The sequence below is a fragment of the Fundulus heteroclitus genome, chromosome 3 (genome assembly GCF_011125445.2).
Source record: "Fundulus heteroclitus isolate FHET01 chromosome 3, MU-UCD_Fhet_4.1, whole genome shotgun sequence".
Taxonomy (NCBI): Eukaryota; Metazoa; Chordata; class Actinopteri; order Cyprinodontiformes; family Fundulidae; genus Fundulus; species Fundulus heteroclitus.
In genome coordinates, this window is record NC_046363.1 from 42,190,262 (window position 1) to 42,217,355 (window position 27,094).

The following is a 27,094-nucleotide window of genomic DNA, read 5'->3' on the forward strand; positions in this document are numbered from 1 at the left end:
TCTGCTTATAGATGATATGGTAAAATACTCTTTCTATTGTTCAATCATGAGCAATAAGGTCCTGGACATAATAGAATTAAAACTTATGTTTAAAAGGAACATATCAGTTAGATAGCAAAACTTTAATAGATATTAGTATATTTTTCAAAACCGCCAACCTGTGCGCTGGGGTACGCTCAATTGGCTGCCTTAAGAAATTATTAACCAGTTCCGATCCATCTGCTCAGGAACTCAAAATAACTGTCTGTGTTTTACCTTAAAGATGTTTGATACCAGTCCGTGGCTCCTGAGATGGACTCGGACTGACATGCAACAGATCAGGCAAACATGAGATCGGAGTTAGGACTTCATATTCAAGGCTTTCATGTGTAACACTCCACATTTCTTCCCCAGTGTTGCAGTAGCAGATCGCTGTAATGTCTCTGCGTCACCTCAGTGACAAAGTCCCCTTTTCACAACTCAGATGCTGATGAATCAAGTGGCTCCAATATGTGCATGAGCGTTGGCCACTTTTCCAGGGTGCGGAAACATTGTTCATGGGAGCGTTATCCCCTTGCTGGGGTACAGACCTTCTGGATGTGAGGTCGTATTGGGACTTCATGCCAGGATTCGGTGACTCGATGCCAGGCTGACTGGCTGATGCGAAACAGTCCCTGGCCCAGTGTCCAAAGTTACCACAGTTATAGCAGATGTCTGTAGATGTTCGAAAAGTTCTGACATGTCCACCTCGTCTTTTTAGTTCTCTGCTCCTTCCCCCACGTCTGCGCTGATCGCTACACTGCCATCCGCGTCGATACGCAAGAACAACAAATCTGGAATCAAATGAAGAACAGAAAAGCGGAGGAGGCACCCCCCCCCTCCTTGAATGAAATTAGACTGTGGTGGAACCGTCAGGGTTTGAGCACCATGTGATGCACCCGCAGAGACATTTCTTTGTGCCATCTCCTGCTTTCTCTTGCTCACTTTCCGCTTTGCTTCTAGTAACTGTAATTTAAGGAATTGAAGTTGCAAGTCTTCTAAGTCTCGCTTCGACTTTCTGTCCTCCCTTTGAGCCACATGCAAATAGTCTATCAAACGGGTTTCCCAGCGAGCATACGAACACCCAAGCATATCAGGATTTTGTGTCATAAGTAGAGACACTAAAGAAGGAACCCCATCCAAAACCGTCCCTCCAAATAATTCAACCAGATTGGAGCGATTTGTTGTAGGATCCACACCTGTGTGTTTGATCCATTTCTCTGCAGCTTGAGTTATGTAATCTTTAGGACGCTGTTGCAGGTCCCAGGCGAATTCAGGAACCTCTGCTGATGTGGATAATGGAAAGTGCTGTGTAATTGCAACTTCCAAGGAAGAAATTACTGAAGACAATAAAGGCATATGGGACGTTTGAGCAACATTTTCAATAACAGCTATTACAGACGCCGACACAGAAAGTCTTAAAATGGCTCTAAAATCACCGAGAGCCAGTTGTAAGCCTTTGGTTAAATTCTGTAATTTAACCAGCCATGATCGACCACCAGCACTGATGCTGGGGAGTTTATTCACCAGAAGTTGCATATCCCCAAGTGAACAAGAAGAAAATTCCTCTGTTCTTAAATTACTGTGTGACAAGGGCATCTGCATTTTGGTAGGACTTTGAAAATGTGGATACATATAATGAATAATTTGGGGCCGTCATTCCAAAAAAAAGTAAAAAACAAAGGAACTGGACTTGTTTTCCGTAGTTGAAGACGTTTTGCTTCCTCTCCCGGAAGCTTTCTCAATTCAAAAAATCTGGAGTAATGTGGAGTAACAAGCTTTATACTACTGCCAAACAAAGGCCTTGCAATGGGTTAGATAACATGCAAATTCAATCGAAACAGGTCCACCCCTTAGTAATGGGCGGTCGTTAAAACCATTAAGCCAGCAGGTTGGACCGAAACTGGTCCACTCCTCTGTAACGAGGAGTTGTTAGGGTTGTTATTGGCTTGGCTTAAAGGAACAATGTTTTGATCACCCGAATGAGGGTGAGAGTTAAGGTGATGATTGTCCGGAATTAATCCTATAGCTGTGTTGTAAGTTTTTGAGAGTTGGAACCTAAGGCCCCCTCCTCTGTTTTAGGGTTGTTTTTTCTCTCTTAACATAGATGGCTTCCTTCACACCCCTTTCAAACCATCTGTCTTCTTTGTCCAAAATATGAACATTTTGGTCCTCAAAAGAGTGTCCTTTGTCCTTACTGTGTAAGTGGATGGCAGAGTCTTGTCCCGAGGAGGTAGCTCTCCTGTGTTGAGCCATGCGTCTGTGGAGAGGTTGTTTGGTTTCTCCAATATAAAGATCAGAACACTCCTCACTGCACTGAACTGCAGAAACCACTCCACTCATCTTAGGTTTGGAGGTTCTGTCCTTGGGATGCACCAGCCTCTGTCTGAGGGTCCTGTTTGTCAGGGTTCCCTGTGTATCTGTGCCCTATTCTGCTCCGCAGGTGGTTCTAGCTGGCGAGGGGCGTGGCCCACACCTGCGACTCATTTGAGACGGCTTCTTAAGCAGAGCACCGACAGATGGAAGACGCCAGAATGTTAAACCAGTCCTGTTTTTGTGCGTGGAAGCACTTACCTCTTGACGCTCTGTCCGGAGAATCACACCCGCAGCATCACAAGGCTTAGATTCTGCTCTGGCGACTCCCCCCTTGCTCCCTGGATATTACCCAGCCGGGCTTGTGGTTCCCCTCCCGGATGCTGCTGGTTCCTCCCGTCATTCAAGTTAATCCATCTGTCACCCCGCTCAGCCGAAGCTCGCTCTGGGTCCCTCGCCAGTTCCACCTGCTGCCCTCCAGCCGCTAGCCACTACACCAACAGGGGTAGGATCACAGGGTCCTCTTGCCGCTACTTCCTCCCGGTCAGGTCCGCCCAGCTGAGTGGTAAGCTGCGCAGGTTCTTGTATTTCCTTGGTTCGTTCAATCGTAGTCATTTTTCTTTCCTTTCCCACAGTACCTCCCGCTCGACGCTCAGACCTCACCTTCGGCGTCTCGTCGTTGTATCCCAGCAGTTGATTCCTTCAATAAAACATCTTAAAACTTGTGCCTGGCCTCCCGCTCGTATCCGCATGTGGGCAAAACAATTGAAAACCATGACACTGTTTGGTTTGAAATGTACTGGGATTTTGTGTTTGGAGAAAATCTTCTTGAGTTTTTCAGAGACTCCAGCAACATATGGGATGACAATGCTTTTGCATTTATTCTTCTCACCATTATGTTCTGCAGCGGGTCTTTTGGATTTTCTTGCTGATTTGACAAAGCCCAGTTAGGGTACCCACAGGTTTCGAGGGCATCTTTGATGTGTTTCTGTTACTTGTGCTTCCCTTCCGTTTTAGTTTGGACATGCTTGGCCCGGTGTTGTAAGGTTCTGATGACAGAAACCGTCCTGTCATTATCCCATAATATTTCAGGTTTCTACTAATTCCTGCCGTTCTGTAATATCAGTATCTATAATAAAATGATGCAAGCCATGAACATTTTTCATAGATTCCACAATTGTAGCTGCTTGATTTGAGGATGACTTCAAAACTGACTCATGACTAAATGAAGGGTTAACAAAATCTGTCAAATCAACCGCAATATCCTTTTGCCCACACTATTAAGGTACAGTTTAACCTTAACTTATAACTTTTTTTTAGTTCTGCTTACTCGTGTTTTCCCAGGCCTGCAAATGAGCAAAAGCTGATAGGGTTTACTACTCTCTATTAATCAGCTAAATTGAAGTCTGACGGATTATATCTATTTATTTATCTATTATAACTAGGGCTATCAAACAATGAAAACCTTTTAATCACTATTTAATCGCAAATTATATTTTATTTCTGAAAGTGTATACGTTCATTAGACATTTTAAAATGTCATTTTGCAATAGATAACGCTAGTTAAAATTACACTCTAACAGAAGGCATCTTCACTTTTTTGTTTTTTCCCAATTTGTAATGCCTCAAACAGATGTTTAATGTTCTCCCAAATTTTCAACAACTTTTCCAAACATCTAACCTCTTTCTAACTTTTAGGCTACAGTTTACAATAAAAATTTTCTCCAAACTCACCAAGATGCAGCCGGCCGTTCACTTCTCAAATGTAACTCACCCAATCAGCTTGCAGCCAATACCTCAAATCGCTTTTCTGCATTGAAACTCCTCCTGCACTTCAACAAACATCATTAATGCATCGACCTTTTTTCCAATGATTTCCAAATTCCCCTTAGTTTTTTAACCATATTTTTTACTTAACCAAATGCACTCTGCTCCACAGGACTTCTCTTATCTTGGGGCTCACTCACGTGGGGAAATTGACACCCTCATGAAGACACACACACACACACACACACACACACACACACACACACACACACACACACACACACACACACACACACAAGCATAAATACAAACAGAGACACCCACACTTTGCAGATCCGCAGGCCCCAACAGTTTGTCTTTAGCTCACTCACACAGCATGGATCCCATTCACAACCGAGACATTCAAAATGTTGGACAAGACATTATTATTTAGACAGCTAGCGCATCACAGAGGGACCCTTGTCCCTTCCGTAGTTGACAGAACTTTCTCACTTATTTTAATACCTCCTTAGTCTAACTGTCGTGCTCCAGAATCCTATTCTGGAGCATGACAATCCAAGGGAACAATCCAAATTGTCCCCCTGGGGCCCCTTTTAATTCTCTATTTTCTCTTATCTATTGTCTTCTATTACAGCTCACCTATTCCCTGCTTCTTTATGAGTGTCCCTAATTCTCAAGAGGTAGCACAGCCCCTCAGCCCTAATATCACCAGTTTGCCAGTCTGGTTTCCGTGTGGCCAATCCCCCAGACATATTTTTTGTCTTTGTGTTATATCTTTTTTATTTTGTTTTATTGTATTTTTTGACACGTCACCACTTACGGCTTCTTGGCTTTTATTCACTTTTAAGTTTCTACCGTATTTTACGTTTTTCTGACATGGACATACACAGAAATCCCATTCAATCATTTCTCGGTTTCAACATAAATTCCATTCAATCCTCTCATATTAATATCTCTGTTCAACCGCTGATATTTTGAGTAGAGAACGTCTCATCCACAGCACCACTTTCAATTTAGCCTAAACATCTAACATTTCGCCAATGGAGAATAAAGGTCTCCTTACCTGTTTTGGGTCGACCCTGTGATGCTATTGACAAGCCTCCCTTCGTGTCAAATATTTAAACAGTTCCTCTGCTTACTGCCAAAATCCGACGGTCACGGCATCATGTTAAAGAATGGGTTTACCGGCCTGCTGCTACATATCTATTGAAAACCCATCTTACCCCGGTTCCAGATTTGGCAATAAATGAGGAAAGCATTGATCAGAGGTAAAACATTGTAATATGCATATTTAATTCATAGAAATTAAATATGGAGACAGAGTTTACATTACCAATCAAGATTAATTCACCGCGCGGTGGAGAAGTCTGTCTGAAGTAAGTTTTACCAAGATATTCCTTTTTGCTACAGTGTCTGCCCTCCTCTACGTTAGGGAGGGAGGGGTGATCTATTCGAACAAAGAAACTCTTGTGGCCTACTCCCCCACCTGCCATAAAACTATGTTTATCTTACACTGGAGCAGGGAGAGACAGACACCACTCTGCTTGACTAAGATATTTCCTTAACAGTTGGTAATAATGTTTGCGTGCGCTGGCTAAGCAGTCTTTGTGCTGGACTGGCGTTTAGGCCCTGTGACGGTGTGTTGCGGTGGTCCAGAACAGCCACATAGGGGTCCCGTCCAGCAGCTTTGCTCTGAGAAGAAGTCGTTTCGCTGTCTTAACAGCGGATTCTGCTTTGCCGTTACTCTGAGGGTAACCTGGTGATGAGGTCTAGTGATGAAATCCCCACAGTCTGCTAAACCTTTTAAAATATTGGGACACATATTGTGGGCCATTGTCCGATATCAACACATCTGGAATCCCTTCAGAGCTTTCAGTTTCTTTATCATCCTGGTTAATTTTGTGTCGACAAGATAATATATTTCCCAGAAATTTGAGAAATAATCCACTGTGATAAGGTAATCTTTGTTATCAGACATAAACAGGTCTGTGACCACCTTAGCCCACGACCTGTTTGGGATCTCATGTGGGATCAGTGTTTCCTTTTGTTGTTTGTCATCCATGGACCTGCAGATGTCACACTTTGTTACATGCTGTTTGATCTGATCATTCATGCCCAGCCAGAAGACACACTCTCTTGCCCTCCTTAGGCAACCTTCAACACCCAGGTGGGAAGCATGTAGCCGTGATGTGATGTCTGTCTTCATTGCATCTGTAATGACTGCACGCTCACCTCTGAAAACTATTCCATGCTGGTGAATCAGTTCCTCTTGCATGGAAAAGTACGACCTGATTTCAGTGGGTACTTGCATCTTGTCTTTTGGCCATCCCTGTGTCATCATGTTGATGAGAAGCTGCAGTGTGCTGTCCTTTTCTGTGGCTGTCCTTATCTCCTGCAATCTGTCTGCTGCAATTGGTAAGTGTTCCACCATGTTGACTGTTTCTAGTTCCGCTTCCACATGTGTGTCCTCCTCAGGATAGGCTCTGCTGAGCCTTATCTTCAGCACTCCCTGTCTCCAGAGCATCCACTTTCTCCATCTCCATTATTGTTACACAAGAGATATCCTCATATTCATCACTTACACATTCTGTCATTATTTTACTCACATGATTATGGCTTCTCTGGTCCATTTTTGCTTTGCATTTTGCTGCGAAATGGTTATTTGCACCACACTTTGCACACTTCTTTCCAAATGCTGGACATTTGTCTTTGCTCTTCTCATGTGTTTTCCCACAGAATTTACACTGCACTGTGTTGCTGTGTTTAAACTGGACCTGAGCTCCTCGCACAGCATGCACCTCTTCTGTGACTGAGCGGGTGATTGTTTTCACATTCTCTTTGGACAGTTGAGCGGCTCTGCACAGCTGTAGACACGTGTCCAGTGTGAGGTCTTTCTGACGAAGCAGTCGTTCTCTCATGCCTGGGTTGTTACCTCCACACACAATCCTGTCCCGAATGTGCAAATCCCTCAATGTCCCGTAGTTGCACGTTTTAGTTAGCAGTCTTAGCTCTGTGACGTAGCTGTCAACACTCTCACTGGCTCCCTAAATTCTGGTAAAGAAACAATAACGTTCCACAATCTCATTCACGCTGGGGTTACAATGTTCATCAAACTTCGTGATAATATCATCGAGCTTCCAAGCATCAGTAGCCGTATCTCCCATAAGCGTGTCCAAAAGGTCTCTTCCACTGTCTCCAACTAAATAACTGAACAGCTTTACCTTCTGTTTGTTGTTTGCGCCAGCCATTGTTAAGTCCACATACAGCAGAAAGTCGTCTCTCCAGCTCTTCCATGTCTTTGCAATGTTGCCGGAATCCAAGCAGAGCATACATGTTGCGGCAGGTTAGTCACTCTTCCCGATAGCTGAAGCTAATGCTAGGCAGCGCTCACTGTGCTGCTACGTCACGTGATCCAGACCAAGTCCGCTCTGCTGTCACCATGTTTTTTCTTGTTCTTTCGGTTTGTGTGTTTACTCAAAAAGTCCAACTTGGTTGCACAATAACCCAACTGGGTCAGAACTTTATTAATATTGTCAGGTAAACTACAAACAGCTCGGTCTGGCACTGCTGCTATCAACTCTGTGTCACACTATCACACGTCCGTGTGCAACATACTTATAACAATAATTCCTTTTGTTACAGATAGACCATCACGAACCACACTCCATACCAGTAAGTGGCGGTAATGCTGCTAAAAGTTGCCAACCGCCATTAAAACCTAGAAGAAGAAGAAGAAGAAGACTTTTGACTTTTAACAAAACTTTAATTACAAAAGGCCAAACAATTAAACAATTGAGTTAAAAACAAGTGTCATTTACATAAAATTCTTAAATAAGAAGCCTGTTAAATTGAAGATCTTTTCTTTCAGACACTTCACATAAAATCTTTTTAAAACCCCACAACTGCATAAAATTCTCCATGTTCTGTGTGGCTCTGTGGAAGTGAAACTCCAGCCTAATTGTGGCTTTACCGTTGCACTTCCACAGAGCCACAGCATCAAGGTGAGGTCCTCCCTGCAGTATGTCTCTACGAGACAAATAAATAGCCATCTTTGCCTCACTGATTAAAAAGTTTAAAAGTCTGGGCTTTGCCTTATTACTTTTATTTTGGCACACTCCTCCAATAAATAAAGAAGTAGTAAAAACAGTGCCAAAAAGACTAAAAACATTTGTTAAAAGGCTAAAAATGGTCTTTAGTCTGTTACAGTCCATAAAAACATGAAAAACGTTCTCAGACAGACTGCAGAAAGGACACTCATTTAAAACAGCCCGAGTTTGTGGCGATGGCACCGTGTAAAATCCTCCATTGGAGATCACCAGTTCTCTTTTTAATTGGAGGCTTATATAAAGTCCTCCACTGGGGTGCTCTACCAGCAAGTCTATCAGTCCATACACAGGCTGCGCGGTTCTCAAAGTGTCTTCGATTTATCACTTTGGAACAGACTCTATAAACAGTTTTCTGGTCCATAGTGGATAAAACCATCTTCTGTGGGTCCAGGCTGGAGAGCAGAGGTCCACTTCTCTAAGGGAACCCAGGATCCAGGATCAGGCCAGGAAAGGAGTCCATCGGGTCTGGCTGGCTCTGTCCCTCACAGTAAGCACAGAGGAGGCTCCTCTCCTTGGCCGACATCTTTCCCCTCAGGAGGTCCAGGAAGCGCCGCACCAGCCTGGCAGATTGTACCCCCATCACGGAACCCATGGCCTCGACGTTGGAGAGGGATGGTCCTGCAGTCTCCACCAGCTGCATCCATCTCTGTGATGTTCTGAACCCGAGACCTGAACAACACGCCTTGGACTTTAGACTCCAGCAGGTTGGCTAAAACTAGCCTTTTGGATTTGAGAGCTTCAATATGCTCTCGATTTCCTTTGGACTCACTTAAATGTTCTAGTTCCACTATATTCATCTCCAGATCTCTGATAGATCTGGTGACGTCACGAGTGACATTAAGAGTATACTGTTGACAAAGTTGCTTGATCTGAACTTTTCCATGGTCCCACCACTGCCTTAGACAAGTAAAATCACCCTTTCTTTGTCTAAAAACAGTCCAAAAATAACTTAAAGCTTCTCTAAAACTAAGATCATAAGTTAAAGCCAGATTAAAATGCCAGTAGGCACTTTTAGGTAAAATGTTTGTGATAAAAACATTCCCTAAAAGCAAAGAGTATGTCTGTAAAAGCTACTGGTAAAATCTGACATGTTTTAAACACATTAAAATGATGTTTAAAACAATAAAAACGATCAATACGTGCTAAAGAGAGGCGGTTTTCTTTACTGTGGGACCAAGTGTACTGTCTGGAGCCTGTGTGCATCCTCCTCCATACGTCCACCAGGCCGTGAGACGAGACCAGCTGCCGCATGGCTTGCTGGGAAGCTTGGTAAGGCTCTTTGTGATTTCTGTCTAATAATTTGTTTTCTGTACAATTAAAATCCCCACCTAAAAAAAAATAATCATCAGACCCACAATCTCCCAACCTCTCCCCAATTTTCTCTAAAAAACGCTTCCTCTCTGCACCGACGTTAGGAGCATAAATATTAATAAAAACTACGTTAAAATGGTCAAACTGAGCTTTTACTAAAAGACACCTTCCCTGGACGATACTTTCTACATTAAAAGAGTTTGGGGTAAAAGCTGAGGAAAAGAGGAGGCCCACCCCAGAACTCTGGGAGGTGCCGTGGCTAAAAAAAGCTTCTCCCTTCCATTCCTTGCGCCAGTCTGCTTCATTGTTAAGATCACTGTGCGTCTCTTGTAAAAATAAAACACTAAATCTTTTCTGTTTTGCTATTTCATAAATCATGGTGCGTTTAACAGCCTCCCTAGCTCCATTAACGTTTAAAGAAGCTATTTTAAAATTATCCATGTTGGGTAAAAGGCTAAAAACAAAACCACAATAAAATACATACAATAAAAATAATAAGAAGTTAGTGCTCATCATTATATTCAAAATTGTTTTCTCACTTTTCCCATAATTTTCTTTAGTCTAAAAACCTCCTGATCAGAAAACACAGACTCTTCTTTTTTCTGATATAATATCTCGCAGAGAAATAAAATATTTTTAAATTGGGAAAATATTTTTCTACTTTTATCCCTCTTAATCCTTTTGTTTCCTGGAGAAAACTATTAAAAGACTCCACAGGATAACGTGCCTCTGCACTGCTACCCTGGGACAGAGACACCTCACTGCTGTCAGACAGCTCACCCTCACTGTCACTGCTGTCTGACACATCTTTTCTCTCTGTGGCCAGCTTGCTGACCTGCTTACTGCTCTGAACAGCAGTCAGCACATTTTTTCTCTTACTGCGCCTTTTTAAATTCATAGGCGCCTCCTGCTCCATCACCTGCTCTCCCTCGCCTTTCTCCTCCACAGGAACCACCGCAGGCTCCCCCACAGACTCCTCCACAGGAGCTACCACAGGCTCCACCATAGGAGCCACCACATGCTCCCCCACACTCACCTCCCCTCCACCTGCCACCGCCTCACCTTTCCCTCCCTGCTCACCTCACCACCAGTCTCACCCGCCTGCTCTTCACACACGCCATCCTGCTCCATCTCACCCTGATTCTCCACCTCCTCACCAGTCACACAAGTTTCCCCACCACCACACACCACCGTGCTGCCCTCACTCACCACGCAATCACTCCTTTGTGGATCCGATTTTTTATCCACAATTTTCTCCTCCACTAAACTCCTCTGCTGGTCTCCAGCGACCGGAGCTGACGCCACGGCTTCCTCCGCGGCTTCCTCCGCGGCTACGCTGGAGTTCCCTGCAGCGCCAGACTCCTCCACCGCAGCAGGAGCTCCAGCCTCGCCGGACACACCCACCTGCTCCCCGGCTGCTGCAGGCTGCTGCTCCGCGGAGCCTGACGGAGCCGACCCGGCTCTGTTTGGGCACGATTTTATCAAATGTCCCTCCTGTCCACAGCCGAAGCACTTCATGCCGGATGAGGTGGCGAACAAGACGTAGTCAAATTCGTCCACTCTCACCCGGAAACGCAGGTTTAGCTCCTCGTCACGTTTGTTAAGGATCATGAAGAGTTGTCTCCGGTGGGAGACAACATGCTTCAGCAAAGGTGATTTACACCCCGACAGAATCTTTTTAACGGGGGAAACCACCTTTCCGTGACGAGAGAGCTCTTTAACGAGAAACTCGTCGCTAATGAACGGAGGGACATTTGACAAAATCACCCTGGTAGCGGGCTGCGTGAGCGGCGACACCTGAAGGAACGAGCCGTTCACAGAGATGCCCGACTCGACCAACAGGTTCGCCTGCTCAACCCGCTCAACAAACAACACCGCGGCTCCATTCATGCGAGCCGCGGACTTGATGGAACCATGTCCAATAACCTCACCCACCGCCAAACAAACGTCCTCCATGCTGCACGGAGACCCGGCACCCACCTTGATGCCGTTCCTCCGTGTCAGCGTGGAGAAGACGCCAGAACCACCACCCACCACCATGGCGTTCAAGACGCCGACCTGCCGCCGGGCAAAACCCGACGGCCACCAAACCCCACAAACCCCACCAAAAAACCCTAACAACCAAAGTAAAACAACTATATACACACAATATTTACACTCAACCGGTGAAAAAGGACAGAAAAAAGTAAGAAAAACCACTCAAACAGATTTTCTCACTCGCTCTCTCTTCCGCTCCTTCACTCACACTCCTCCCACACAAAGAAGAAGAAGAAGAAGAAGGCCTAGTCCATGTGTAACCGGATATCTGGGAAAACAAATAAGATTTGTACATATTTTGGCCTTTTACCCACATGAAAACTCCATTTTACATCACTAAAAAGGATTATTTCTGAAAACTCTGTTTTTTGTATACATGACAAGACGGAGTTTCAGGGTCCGTGACAAATAATGCAGTGCTGACTTCACATGTGCAACCATTCTTATTGACTTGGCCATGGAGCAGCCATGGAGTCTAATATGTTTGTCTAATCAATGTTAAACTGCATACATTCACTGCTATGAACTCACCTGCATCTCTGATAATTCATTTAACTTATCATGAATTTAAAGTAAAAGCATACATGGGTCATTGCAGCTGGTTCAGAGATTTTTGTCTGTTTCTACAAGCCCAGCTGCTTCAGTACTTCAAGGTGCAACGGAGACAGAGTGCTTGGAGGTCAGCTGTTAATAACCCCAAAGAGAGGTAGATTTACTAGGAACCAGCCAGTGATGTAAAACTAGCTACTTACCACCAGAGTTGCCTTCCATGCTGGTCGTAACTTTAGCTTCTGTCCGGTAAAAGAATCAAAAACACGGCATTCGTTAAATTGTATGCCATGTTGTGTGTGCAGGTGTTTCTGCCTGTTGGATCTATTTCCTCTCGAGGATGTATATGCCATTTTGCAATGATGGCAAAGCGCCTCGTTGCCATCTTTCTCTTCCTTAAAATGAAGCCAAACCTTCGACCGCTTACCCGATGGGGCGGCATTTTTTTTTGTTTGGTTTTTCGCCTGGTCACGTCGTACTTGCTTACTGAATGCCATGTGTGTAACTTGCGTAAAAAACGTGACGTAACTTGCGTTAAAACGTGACGTAACTTGCGTAACTTGCTCAGAGCCGCAGCACAACGGAATCGAAAAGAGAATCGTTTAGCTAGCTGCCAAACTGTGCCACGGAATTGAAACACACGGAACCGGTTCTGAACAGGAACCGGTTTTCAATTCCCATCCCTACTGGTAATGTAAACTTTTGTCTCTGTTGGGAATTCCTAACTAATTAAATATGCATATTACAATGTTTACTTTTGGTCAATGAGTCCTCATTTATTGTCAAATCTTAAACCGAGGTAGAAGTGGGCCTTCAGAGCTAAGCAGGATTAGGCCAGTACTACTAAATTAATATGATCAACCATCTTTTGTCTTCATACCTCTTTGTCGTTCCATGTATTCGTCACTTCAAGTGGTACTATTATTACCTCATTGTGCAGGACATGTTTTCATTATTTAATTATTAAAAGTCTTTTCAAATAGATTTTGCATGCTCTTAGTCATCATGCTTAAAAATATGACAACTACATGACAATCACAACAAAACTGAAAAAAGAAAAGAAAATAACACCATCACAAGTAGAATAATGACACATCCTGAATTTAAAACATTTACAAAAAAATTACTCCTCTCAAAATCTTTGAGGGCAACCTTAAAAATCTGTAGTGAAAGCAGCAATTTTAAGATCAAATCTTCCTGTAACTATTTCATACAGATGAGGCAGAAAACAGAAAAGATTTCTTTCCAGGTCCAGTTTAGACTCTTGAAAACAGAAAGAAAAACTTAGTTCTCACTGCTAAGAGAATAATCTACAGTGGCTTTTCCGTCTATTTAGGCTGAAAAAATAAGCAGGAAGCAGTCTAAGTGTAAATAAAGGTGTCTAAGATGCCTTTGAAGGACCAAAGCTGTCCACCAACATGCACGTATAACATAAATCTTTTAAACCTGTTATGAGTCCCAAAGCTCCATGATACACAGCAGTGGTCCCCAATCCTGGTCCTCGAGGGCCGGTGTCCCTGCAGGTTTTACATGTGTCCCTGATCCAACACACCTGACTTACTTCCCCAGTGTGCTGTCAAGTTCTCCAGAGTCCTCCTAATGACCTCATTATTTGAGTCAGGTGTGTTGAAGCAGAGTAACAAATAAAAGTCGCAGGACACCGGCCCTCGAGGACCAGGATTGGGGACAACTGATATACAGTGTACAGTGAATGAGGACATTGTTAATGAATTGACCTGGCTGTGGTCACCCCAGGTTCTTTGCCTGAAAGATGCGGTGTTGCTATTGTAGATTTCTGTAGTAATAAAAAGTCTTTTGGATAAGAAATTATATTTTAACATATTTAATCTAAATGGCAGAGGGCTGTTTACAGCTTCAGTACTGGACTCTCATACACTACAATGCAAGACAGATAGCTTTCTGGACGCCAGGGAGATCCAGTTCATTCCTCACACAGACATTACACATGATGTGTAATGTGAACTGTATTGTACACATAATGAAGGCAAAAAAAAACCTGACAAACATACCGGCAATGAAAAAGGGTTACGTTTTTTAGTGTACAGGAATGTTTATCAATTCCAACCTGGATATACAGTTTTAGATAAATATATCATAAGGCTTTAGACTTGTTTCATACATTTAACATTCGTTTTCTTGATAATACACACAATTTCACGAGTAACTTTGTCTGATTCGCTCCTTTGATAAGCATCCAGTTCTCAGCTCTCATGTGTTTTGTTTAAACCCTGCAAAAGGAAGATTTTCTTACATTTTCTTTTATCCATTATTATTATTATTATTATTATTATTATTATCATCATCATTATTATTGTTATTATTGTGGGGGAGAGAGGCAGTGTCCAGTTTCACGGGCGGCTCTGGGCCTTGTTGATAAGGCCGGTAGCAGATGGGAAGAAACTGTTCTTGTGGCGTGAGGTTCTGGTCCTGATGGACTGCAGCCTCCTGCCAAATGGAAGTGACTGAAATAGTCTGTGACTGGGGTGCAAGGGATCAGCCACAATCTTCCTGCACGCCTCAGAGTCTTGGAGGCGTACAGGTCCTGGAGAGATGGAAGATTGCAGCCAATCACCTTCTCTGCAGACCGGATGACACACTGCAGTCTGCTCTTGTCCTTAGCGGTGGCACCAGCGTGCTGGTGCCAGGTCCTGGGAGATGATGGTTCCCAGGAAACGGAAAGACCACAGTGTCAATGGTGGAGTCACAGAGGGTGATGGGGGTAGCTGGGGCTGAGTTCTTCCTGAAGTCCACAACCATCTCCACTGTTTTTACAGCGTTGAGCTCCAGGTTGTTCTCCCTGGAGCTCAACGCTGTCAAAACCCTTCAAATATTGACCACTTGTGTTTAAAACATCAGCATTAATTGTGCCTCTTTTAATTCTCTGTTCAGCCTTAGTAGCTACATTCTAATTGGTGGATTAAAATGCAGCTCTGCGTCCATATGACTGGACCTCTGTAATTGGATCTTTGTGTTTTTCACGCGGACCTGGTCAGGACAAAGAAGGTTTTCTCTGTTTGTTTTTTTATTTTTTTATTTTTTTTTCAGTGTCCTGTCTGACAATGTGGCAATAAGAATTGTTGTCTTAATGCCAAAAAGAGCTCATCAGATTTGACTTTCACAAGTGGAGCAGTACTGCTTTTGCCATAGTGCTCCGCTTGATTTATGAATGAGAATAGTTTTATTATGATTCATGCGGAGAATATCTCAAATGATATGGACACTACAGTGGGAAAGTAGGAGAGGAAAGGAAGAACAAGTATAAAAAAAGAAAAGGTGAAAGAAAGAGGAGATAAAAGGAAGAGAATGATAAAACAATTATTGAAAAAAGCATGTACTTTGTTTAACTGAAAATCTGCAGTTCCTATATTGTCCACGAGGGGCGCTGTGTTTAATCAGCAGATGGTAGCACTGAGCTTCAGATGTGGAAAATTGATTTGAAATCATTTCTTAATTTTTATCTGTTTGATGTATTTTGTCATGCAGGACAGTGTTTTTAAGTTCCAAAAAATGTGAATAAATCTTTTTCAACATTGTACAATAACTGTGATCAGTTCTTATGCATAATGCACAAGTAAATGTTTAACTGAGTAAAAGTATTGTTGAAATTGCACATACTTTTCTTAAAAACGCTGAGGTTATTCATAATATATTGTGTAAATGTGAAATTATTTAATATAAAAATCAACAACAAGTCCACTTCTATTAGTTCTATTTAATCAAGTTTACTCGTGTGGCCCTCTTGAGATTAGATTAAGATGTATGCAGCCCCCAAAGCAAAATGAGTTTGACACCCCTGGGTTAGAGTCTAGGAATGTGTTCTAGCTGGGTTCCCTGAACGCCCACCCGTCCAGGTCACATTCATGAAACCTTGAATGTGACCTGGACACATGCATAGTCCTGTTCAAAATGGTCTTTGCACAGTAGGAGTTCCAGTGTTGGGGACCACTGCAGTTTCAATGTTCCTCAAAATCAACATTCATACATCAATTTCTTCTTCAAGCTGTGATTCTTTTATTATGTCCTTGTGTCCAGCAGTCGCTCTGCTATCCTGACCAGATCCAAAATATCCAACTAATCTAATTGGCCTTATTTCTTTTTGATAGTGTAGGTAAGAGGAAAATCTTTAATTATTACTGGCTGAAAAGACCCATAGGAAAAGAGTTGGTTAAAATCAATAATATGTTTATTCTTCCACTGGGATGTTTTAAAATGAGAACTATTCGGTTATTCGTGTCCGAGCGGAGGGATACTAAATCCCATGAAACCTTAAAGGTGACTGGGTGTAATTATTCCTCCTCCCGTATGTCCATTATAATTTTTCGCTGTTGCTTTAACCCTGAATTTACCATTGTTAGTTAATATAAAGAGTCGTTATGCTAATTTATCAGTTTTATCCAATAGAGCCTGTAACCTTTGGTGCTTTATTGATGTCTGCTGGTGTAGCAGATTTAAGCCACATCCTAATTATTTGCTTCTTATTTGTGTCTCTACTTACTCCAAGATTTCTAGTAAATGCAATTTCTGCAATGTCTTCTTTGCATCAGCAGGTAGTATAAGGTTGTTTTGTGGTTATATTGAAATATTAACTTTATCTATTAATTTACATTTATCACCTGTTGATGTAATGTCCACGTCACCTTCTTCGCCCACAAGTTTTTTTGTTCTTCTTTTTCCTTATTTATTATTTATTTATATATTTTTTTCTCACAGCTTCTTAATTGCATTTATTTTTCATACATTTTCTCTTTTAAAGGTATGCAGCTCTACTTTATTCCTTTCCTTCGAGTGGCATTTATATGAGTGAATTGTATCCAGGTTTCCCTCTATCAAAAGAGTTGCATGACTTAGTCTGATTAAATCAACCTTTTAATTGGTAAAATAAAAAAAGAAAAGGGTAAAAAGCAAAAATTGAAAGTCTTTAGTTATTTGACAACACTGCCCCATTGTGGACATGTTCGCTCCATTTCAAGCTGTCAGTGTGAATCAGTCAGTGTTTAAACTATTTTGATATATTCACTTCTCTCTCGATGCTACAATTACCATATTTATACATGATCAAACCTGGTTATTGCTCTAAGCTTCCCTCATGTAATTTAATATTGTGGAGCAGAATAATTTTGTTAGCGGGTTTCCTTATTTCTTCTCACGCACGTGTCTTGTTTTATGAAGCTTATTATATCTTAAAGTTGCATCTTTCAAAGGTTTCACCTTTACACGTTCATAAATGTGTTTTGTCAATTGTGTACTCTGTTTTTAATTGTGTACAAGAAAGTCTGAAGTGAATGCTAAAGGTGAGCTTGACGAACTCAACTCCAACACCTCCATCTTTGCCCCTGCCACTTCTTGTCCATTTTCAGTGGTCTTTTCATGGCCCCCATGTCTGAATTCTGGTCAGTGGCACACCATCCTTCCAGAAAGAGCTTATTCATGAACACCCATCCTCCAGCTTTCGTCTCTGAAAGTAGAATGCACTCTGCCAGCATCTTTTCCAAAGGATGTCTTTGCAAAATGACATTGTCTAATATAAAAATTTTCCATTTTCTTCATCCATGGTGTAGTGTTGATAAATTAGAAAAACAATTCCAGTAAAACAATCACAAACAAACATTTTAACCACAGTGTTCCCTCTAAAAATGAGTCATAAAAATGTCTCTCAACTTTCCCTAGGTGTGAACTGCTTCAAAATTAAAAGTAAGCAGAATTATTTTATGGTGATTTTGTTTTCTTTATATCAATACAACTAAGAATAAAACAGAATTTTTGTCTTTTACATTGTAGCATCACATTTCCATGTTAAACTTTTTTACAGCCTTTGCCAGTATTTTGATATTTGTTTAAAAGTTTAATCAAAAGCTCGATTAGGCAGAAGACAATGACATCAACTTTTGTCTTTGTCCCCAGGATCAGCCCCTCATGTCTTTGCCGCGCAGTTTAGTACTCCATTAAACATCTGAGAATGTCTAAAAATAGACTAAAATCTGTCTGTTAACACATTCCAATTATATTAACCAGGTTCCTTTGCAAAGAAATTAGTAAAAACAAGGATAAAGCTCACTTACTCTTCTGTTGGAAGAAAGGTGGCATGTAAGGATCTCTGTCCAGCTTCTGGAATAGCTCAGAAAAAATAATTATGTTAGTATTTAGGTAAGGCATGCAGTCAATACCTGGTTCTCTTAGTGTTAATTTAACAAGTTCTGGATGATCATGGGAAGATAAAGCAACCAACATCTTTTCTTCCATTTTTTGTTTTAAAACATCTCATTCTTTCTAATTATCTGCATAACTAATCTGAATATAGTTACTTTATGTTACTGGAGATGCCAAAAATTAAAGCAAATAAAAATTTAACAAAGCAATAACCAAAGTACAAGAAAATAAACAAAGGAAAATGTCTCAGAAGAAGCACAATCATGTCTGTAATTAAACAACTGTGTTCTTTTAAAACATTTTTCAAATGCATTTAGACGGTGAGTGTCCAGTATGTAGTAGGACCTCAGCTTTAGGAGCATGACATCTATATTGAAAAAAAAAGTTTAGGTGAGTCACAAAATGTTCTACTTGTTCACGGCCAAACTTTACAATGCTTACAGCACCTGGTATTCCGAGGTGGTCACCCACCCACGTACTAACCAGGCCTGACACTGTTTAGCTTCTGTGATCAGACGAGAACAGGCTGTGCAGTGTAGTGTGGCTGTAAGCAATTACAAGCATTGTGAAATTTATTTTTATATGGCCTGAAAATATGTTTCTACTTGTTGACGGCCAAACATTAAAATGCTTACAGCACCTGGTATTCCGAGGTGGTCACCCACCCACGTACTAACCAGGCCTGACACTGTTTAGCTTCTGTGATCAGACGAGAACAGGCTGTGCAGCGTAGTGTGGCTGTAAGCAATTACAAGCATTGTGAAATTTATTTTTTGTGGCCTGATTGATTAATTAGCTAACTTGCTTTCTTGATTGTTTGACCAAAAAAAGCACAGAACATAAATTATTTCTAGGTCCTTCAAAACATTTTTCAAATGCAAGTCTATGATATATAATTTATTTTCTAACATTCAGAAAACTTTGTAATAAACTACTTTGTCCATGTTTTCACATTTAAGAGGATATTGCAGGACCATCTGGAACACAGCAGACCCTGCCCCTCACTACTTCAGCTGAGTCTTTATCTTTTTCAAGGTGAGATGTCTATTCTGCAAATAGCTGCAGTTATACACCGAATGTGTCATAACTGTGTGAAAATTATGTTCTTGTGATTATTATAAGTCAGCGTCCTTCTTATTTTTTTTAGATAAAATATATTCTTCAACATATATTTTATTGGTTCTTGAACGACGATGGTGAAGAAGATGAGTCGTATCAGCCACCTTCCAGGCCATTACGGTCAGCCTCAAGACCTGGGAAGCACAAGGTTCCGTCTGCCCTAAGAAAAAGGGCAGCTCATCCAGACCAACAAATAGAGGGAAAAAAAGTTTCATGGAAGGTTAGTCAGGCTACACCTCAGCCTGATGACAGCGAGGTGTGGCACAGTCCAGGTGACCCTGACACAGAGCCACATTTAGGTTTTGGATTGATAATACTTGTTTTCAATAAATTTTCTCGTTTGGAGACAAATTATACACTGCAAAAAGGGAACTAAAAGTAGGCAAAATCCTCTTGAAATTAGTGTATTTTTCATTTCTTTGAGCTGATAAGGCCAATAGAATAAGATCTTTGCACTTTAAATAAGAACAATTCATCTCAATCATCTTATTTCATCTTATTTCAAGTGCAGGATGTCTAATTATCCTATTTTAGGGGTAGGCTTTCTCATTCCATTGGCAAATAGTCTTATTTAGCTGATCAAATCAAGGGAAAATATACAAATTTTACGAAAATCTTGCTAACTTTTAGCTCCCTTTTTGCATGTACAATTGATGTCATTTTCTATTAATTTTAACGATATTATGTTGTGCACAACAGTACATTTTGATGAAACACGGGGTAAATCTTATAACCAAAGGCTTTGTCGTGTGCAGAAGGTGTCCTAAAATGGAAATTTGCACTTTCATCTGACCAGATTCCATTTTATGGAAGGAAAACACATTTGGCACAGTTTTGGCACAACATTTTGGCACAACTGTGCCAAAGTCACATGTCTGCCTGGCACACTGCCCACTAAAACCTTTGTGGAACAAATATGCTTGAACTGATTCAGACCAGATGTGTTGCAGTTATAGTCATGATATGGATCTATAAAGTCTGAGGCTTCTCTTATATTTTCCAAAGTGGTTTTCATTGTGTTTTGCAGTGTTTAATCTGGGAAAGATTGAGGCGAGGCTTAAATTTCTTTGATTTTGTCCTTTGTTTAATCCTGTAAATCAACCTATAAATCAAACTTGGTGACATATTGTTTCCACATGAAACATATTCTTTTATGCCTTTGTGTCATACAAAAACTAACTGACTCCACTTTATCAAGAGTCAAGTGTTTTTATTGTTACCGTGGAAAATGTTCTCTTTGGCTACTCTGGTTCACATGTAATATACACATAATGAAGGCAAGCTGACAAACAACCAGGCAAGAACAATGGTTCCGGTTTTATTTTTCTATTTTTTTGTAGCGCTCAGAAGAGTCACAAATTAACTGATAATGAGGTAGTAAGGTGCTTATTGTACAGTGATGATTTGAGGCATTGTTTACAGCAATGTGCATTTATATATTCAGAGATGATAGTGTGCAAGTAGGCAATAATATTAAAGGTGAATTGTAACGTATGGCAGGCTAGTAACAGTGGGGGTGATTTTAAAGCGTTGGACTGCAGTCGTCCATCAGCTCTGGGGAAGAAGCTGTTTCTACATTTATTTGTTTCGGCTTTGAGGCATCTGAAGAGTTTACCTGATGGGAGAGGGGCAAACAGCGCATTGACTGGGTGGATGGGATCAGTGGTGATTTGTCTGGCCCTTCTTTGGATTTGTTCTGCATAAATTGAGTCCAGATCCTGCAGACGGCATCCCACAATGCCCTGCGCTGTTCTCACCTCCCGTATTAGGTCCTTCCTTTCCTGAACTGTGCAGCTCCCTTACTGCACAATTATGCTGAGACATAAAACACTCTCTATGGCAGCTCTGTAGAAATTCTTTAGCAGTTTAGTGAAAAGTACAGACTTTTTCAGTTTCCTGAAGAAGAAGAGCCGTTGTTGGGCCTTCTTCACCACGTGGGAGGTATCCGCAGTCCAGGGGAGGTCGGAGGAGATGTGAATGCCCAGGATCCTAATGCTGTCCACATGCTTTACCACCTCCCCCTGTATGTAGAGAGGAGTGAGTTCAGTTCTCCTGGACCTCCTGTAGTGTATTATTACCTCCTTGGTCTTACTGGTGTTCAGGATCAGGTTGTTCCTGGAGCACAACTGTGTCAGATTGCTGACCTCATCCCTATAGTGGGACTCATTAGCATTGGAGATGAGGCCCACTACAGTGGTGTCATCTGCAAACCTCACCACTGTGTTTGTGGGGTGGATAGCAGAACAGTCCTGGATGAAAATGGTGAAGAGAGCAGGACTGAGGACACAACCCTGTGTTGAGGATCAGTGGAGCAGATGTGCAATTCCCTTTCCTCACCACCTGGGGTCTGTTGGTGAGGAATCACTGATCCAGGAGCAGAGGTGTGGATAACCATGCTGTGGAGCTACAGTGCCAGCATGTCTGGGAACACAGTGTTGAATGCTGAGCTGATGTCCATGAAGAGCATCCTAACAGGTGTTAGGCTGCTACAGATGGGTCAGAGCTGAGTGCAGCGCTAACGAGACAGAGTCCTCTGTGGAGTGATTCTCCCTGTAGGCAAACTGCAGGTCGTACAGGCCAGCAGGGATGGCGTCCTTGATGGACTTTAGGAGGATCCTCTGGCAGCCCTTCATGATGACGGAGTTGGAGCGATGGGACAATAATCATTGAGACAGGTAATGATTGGTTTCCTGGGGACAGGCACAATAATGGATGATTTCAGACAGGCAGGGACGATCGAGAGCTGCAGGGAAAGGTTGACGATGTCCAGAAATACCCCTGCTTTATGACTTTGGAGCTGTACTTTATTTAAATCACACATGTAATTTCTGGCGAAAATCGCTCCTGAAACCCTCTGGAAACTAAGGGGTTAATTCTGTTATAGCTACAACATTCAACAAGTGTAGCAAGTTAAAGACACTATGATCTAATTAAACAATAAAGCAGTTTTCTCTGACGACAAACAACAAAATGAGACAAACAAAAAGTTTAAAAGTCCAGATGTATGAAAAAGCAAGAAAAAAATTATATATATATTTTTGGTTTTTAAAAGCACAATTTTGTAAAGCTGGGGAAAAAGAGAATATGGCTATTATTTTTTATTTTTTATCACATGTAGCTGAAAAACAAACAAATTCAGTGGCTCAGAGTGATAGGTTTATTTTAATCTCCTAACCTTAAAGAGAAAGATCAAACAGAGAGAGTATAAATTTCACAAGCTTTTGCAAAAGGGGAAGAGAACTTCACACCTCGGTATCTTAGTCCAACTCCCAAAGATTCATTGCAGGCTTCTTTATTTCATGCAAGCAAGATGCGCTCCATTTTTAGCGCGGCAGGAAGAGGAAGACAATTTCTTATCTGGACTTAACAGCTGTGTGAGTGTAACCCACCAAACCATTGTGAGCAGGCCTGTGGGAGCAGCTTCACAAAAAACACTTCCCTTCAATATGAGAACTGCTGAGACACATCTTTCACACTTCCAGTACTTAATAGAGATGAATGTTAACCACATAACATAAAATGATAACATAGATTAAACTTAAATATAAGAAGGGTAATAAAACCTTAACTCAGAGGTAATCCTGAAAGCTGGGTACACCGGCTCTGTGAATTTGGCGTGGAACGTCTGAAGGTGTTTCAGTTTGCCAGACGACACTCCGAAGAAGGTCAAAATGCCTCCAGGCCAGTCCAGGTAAACTCCTACTCTGCTTGAAGGAGCTCCCTGGATGGGCATTAGTTTGTTTTTTGTGCAGGCCAGAGTGACCATCATCAGAGCACAGCAGGCTCCAGGACTCTTGGAACCTCAGAACAGGGTCTCGCTTGTCTCAATACATTCCATCACTTTTCTCCTTTATTATTTATTTCATCTTTATTTTACAGGGACAATGCAAACAAACATAGCGACAAAACAAAGCATGTCACTGAAGTGCTGCATATAAAGTTTACAGGGACTGAAGTACTCAGGACTGTACAGCAGGTTGCATAACGGACGATCCGACAATGGGATAAGGAAACAGGGCTGCTTAAATACAGAGGGAAATGAAGAGAGAAAGCATGGAGAGCAGGGGACAGTAAGGGGAAAGTAATCAGATGATTAGTATAGGCAACGGCTGAGAACAATGGCTGATGGAAAAATAAGAACCAAAGTACGAATTAAATGAAAGAAATAACTAAAGTACCAGGAAACTCGAAGAGAAATCAGCTAAACCAAGCTAGTCAGAGATAATATGATTGAAAAGCATTAAGCATCAACTAAAGCAATAAGCAGTTTTCCCACCTGACTGAATTGATTATTTCTAGTACTTGAAAAACAATATGAGACAAACAAAAAGTAAACACACCAAAAAGTTCAGGTATAAAAGTCTGAATGTATAAAAAATTTTTGTTTTTTTTAAAGTACAATACTGTAAAGCTGTGAAAAACAGATAATACGGCTCTATATTCTTTTCACTACATGTAGCTTAAAAACAAAGAGGAATTCAGCGTCTCAGAGGTAATCCTGAAAGCAGGGTACACCGGCTCTGTGAATTTGACGTGGAACGTCTGAAGGTGTTTCAGTTTGCCAGACGACACTCCGAAGAAGGTCAAAATGCCTCCAGGCCAGTCCAGGTAAACTCCCACTCTGCTTGAAGGAGCTCCCTGGATGGGCATTAGTTTGTTTTTGTGCAGGCCAGAGTGACCATCATCAGAGCACAGCAGGCTCCAGGACTCTTCATTCTTTCCTAAAGTGCAGTCATCACTTTCGCCTTTCCTTTTCATTTGTTTGTAAGCTGCTGCGATGTGAACGCTTCCTCTCCACTCAACCTCCCAGTAACAGCGACCAGTGAGACCATCGGTACACAGCAGCTGTTCCAAGACATCAAACATCTCTGGATGATCAGGAAATGGCTGCTTCTCTCCTCCCATTGTCACTTTTTTGTTGTTTTCCGACAGTATTAGGTTCCTATGAGCAGTGTTAGGGTCCAGCATGAGTTCACAGGCATCTGATGGAAGGAAAGCAGTTTATCATCTGTTCAGTCTTTCAACGGTTTGTGATGCATAGTCAGTTATTCTGTTAATTTGTTCTTGTGACAAATTTGACCAAAACATGAACATTTTTATATCGATCATGATAGTATATTTTATACAGTCATTCTCAATCTATTAGAAGATGAGTTTTGAAAAGGAAAAATAACTCCCTTCATATGGTCACGATCACCATATCGTGAGTCATTCTGGCAGATACCAACGCAGCAATGTTTTGTTGTTGACATAATATGTCTGCTGAGGCGATATTCAGGACAGATCTGTTCAATATTTAACTCTTGCAAGTAAACTATTCAAGCTTTACGGTTCAACATTTCTCTGAATCTAGTATGGCCGTGGCACATACACGCTGGACTGTTCTAAATTTAGCAATATGACGTCATTTGAGAAAAGCCTCATTTGTATGATTTGCAGAATTGTCTTGAATTGTCTCAGTGCCCTTAGATGACATCTATAGTAAATTGGCACCATATAAATAAACTTATTTGATTTGAAATATGTAAATGGACTAATGAATTAAACTATATACTTAAACTGTATCAATTGTTTGAAAAATAGAATAATTTTCTATTTATTAATTCATTAATATACCTTTCTTTTAAAAATCCCAATATATTTACCACGTTTTATAATTGTAATAATAATTATGTTTAGATTTTTATTTCTGTTAGACCCAGCCCTACATACTAAACAGAAATTATAAATAATTTTAATTCATCTCACATTTCTTGATTAAAAATCATTTTATTGATCTGGTTTAATATTCAAATCTTTAAAAAAGAATGTTCTCATTAGGGTAAGCGAAAATCATCAGTATCAGGAATAAGGACTTGAAAACATCAGTCTGTGTGTAAGTAATCTATATAATGTGTTTTACTTAGTCCTGGAGTTACTGAAATAAATGACCATTTCAGTAACAATCTAAGTCATTAAACATGACTATCATAAAAAGTGGATTTGGGAAAAAGTAAAAGACAACAGGAATAACATGAATTTTATGTTTAAATGAAATACTCAGGGAAAATTGTTTTTTTATTTAATTTAATTAAAACTTGAGTGTATTTGATTGATGATCTGCTATGTTTTATTTCCAGACCTAAGGATAAGGAATATTTGTATGTAATGCTAAAACCTGTCAGCACTTTTTTCAAGCTTTTCTGCAAGATTATTTTACTGTAAAGACTCTCCTTTAATACTCACACTTTCTCAGACCAGGTTTTAAGAACTGTGATCCCATTGGCTCAATCCTGAAACAATATCACAACAGAAACATGTAATAACTGAGCCACATTTAGAGAGCTTTTTTTTTACTAAGGTATCACAAAGTAAACAATAAATATTTTTTTACAGTTTTATGTAAACTATAGCTTGTTCATACCTGAGAGTCTGCAGTGCCCACTTTGAGTCCTCCAGTCCTGCAGAAAGATGCTTTACTCCAGATTCTTCTGGGTGGTTGTAGCTCAGATCCAACTCTTTCAAGTGGCGTGGATTGGAGCTCAGAGATGAAATCAGTTCTGCACAACCTTCCTTTGTGATGAGACAGCCTGACAGGCTTTATGTGAAAAGATGCGGATGTTAATTTTGAGGAGAATAATTTTATTTCATTGACTTTGCAAAATATATAATATTGGGCTATTTAAACAGCTTTTTCTGTTATTGGTGTCAGTCCTTAATCCTCAACTGGGGTAAAACTTAAAAAAAAAAAAAAAACTTTTTAAACAAGCACTGTTTTATAGTATGTCATACATGCACACAGAATAGCTCCGTATTACAATAAACCATTTGTATAAAACCTCTCAGTGGCACACTGATTTGAAAAATATCAGAGACCAAGACCTAAATAACTTATTTTGAAAAGATAATTTTATCTTATTGTTAGAAAGCTAAAAAAAAATTTTTGGTTATGTAGAGTTATCTCCTAAACAATGGGTAAATGCTGACCTGAGAGTTTCCAGTGTGCAGTGTGGACTACGTAGGCCTTCACACAGCAGCTTCACTCCTGAGTCTTTCAGATCGTTGTTGCTGAGGTCCAGTTCCTTCAGAATGACACATTTGGTCTGGAGAGCGGTGATTAAACTACTGCAGCTCATCTCCGTCAGATTACAGCAACTCAGCCTAAAATTATAAGATTCCAAACAAATGTATTTCATTTTAATATTCACATTATTCTATATATAATTATTCTTTTATCGAATGTGTTGCTGTCCTTTAACTTACACGGCCTTGGTGGAGTTTACGACCACTGTTAAAAGGCCCAGTAAAGCGTTGTCTGACTCAAAGTAATTATTCAGGTAAAACTCCTCGTGCTTTTCTGCTGAAGACAAGATAATGTTGATTAACGCTGCCCACTTAGCAGGCGGCAGCTGGTCTCCTCGCAGCCTCCCTGGTCTCCGAATTGCCTTGATCTCTTCTATAAGCGAAGTGTCTTTCAGCTCATTCAGGCACTGAAATAAGTTGTTGTTCTTGAAAAAACATACATTCTCGGCAATCTTCTTCTGGATGTACTGCACAGTGTTCTGACTGGAGCTGCTTCTTTTTCTGTTTTCTGTAATGAGGCCCTGGAGGAGAGTCTGACTGGTTTCCTGTGAGAGACCCATAAGGAACCGAAGGAGCAGGTCCAGTTGACCATGTGGACTCTGTAAAGCTTTGTCTACTGCACACTGATAAAAATCCTCAAAGGT

General features: G+C 41.0%; 1 protein-coding gene and 2 pseudogenes across 1 annotated transcript in view; all 3 read right to left on the minus strand.

The window, feature by feature from the left end:
• LOC105920449 overlaps nucleotides 1–27,094 on the minus strand; it is a 70,511-nt gene that overhangs the window by 26,549 nt on the left and 16,868 nt on the right. The gene's annotated exons all lie outside the window — the stretch shown is intronic.
• LOC118562778 lies at nucleotides 18,704–18,821 on the minus strand (annotated as a pseudogene).
• On the minus strand, nucleotides 18,898–19,015 carry LOC118562780 (annotated as a pseudogene).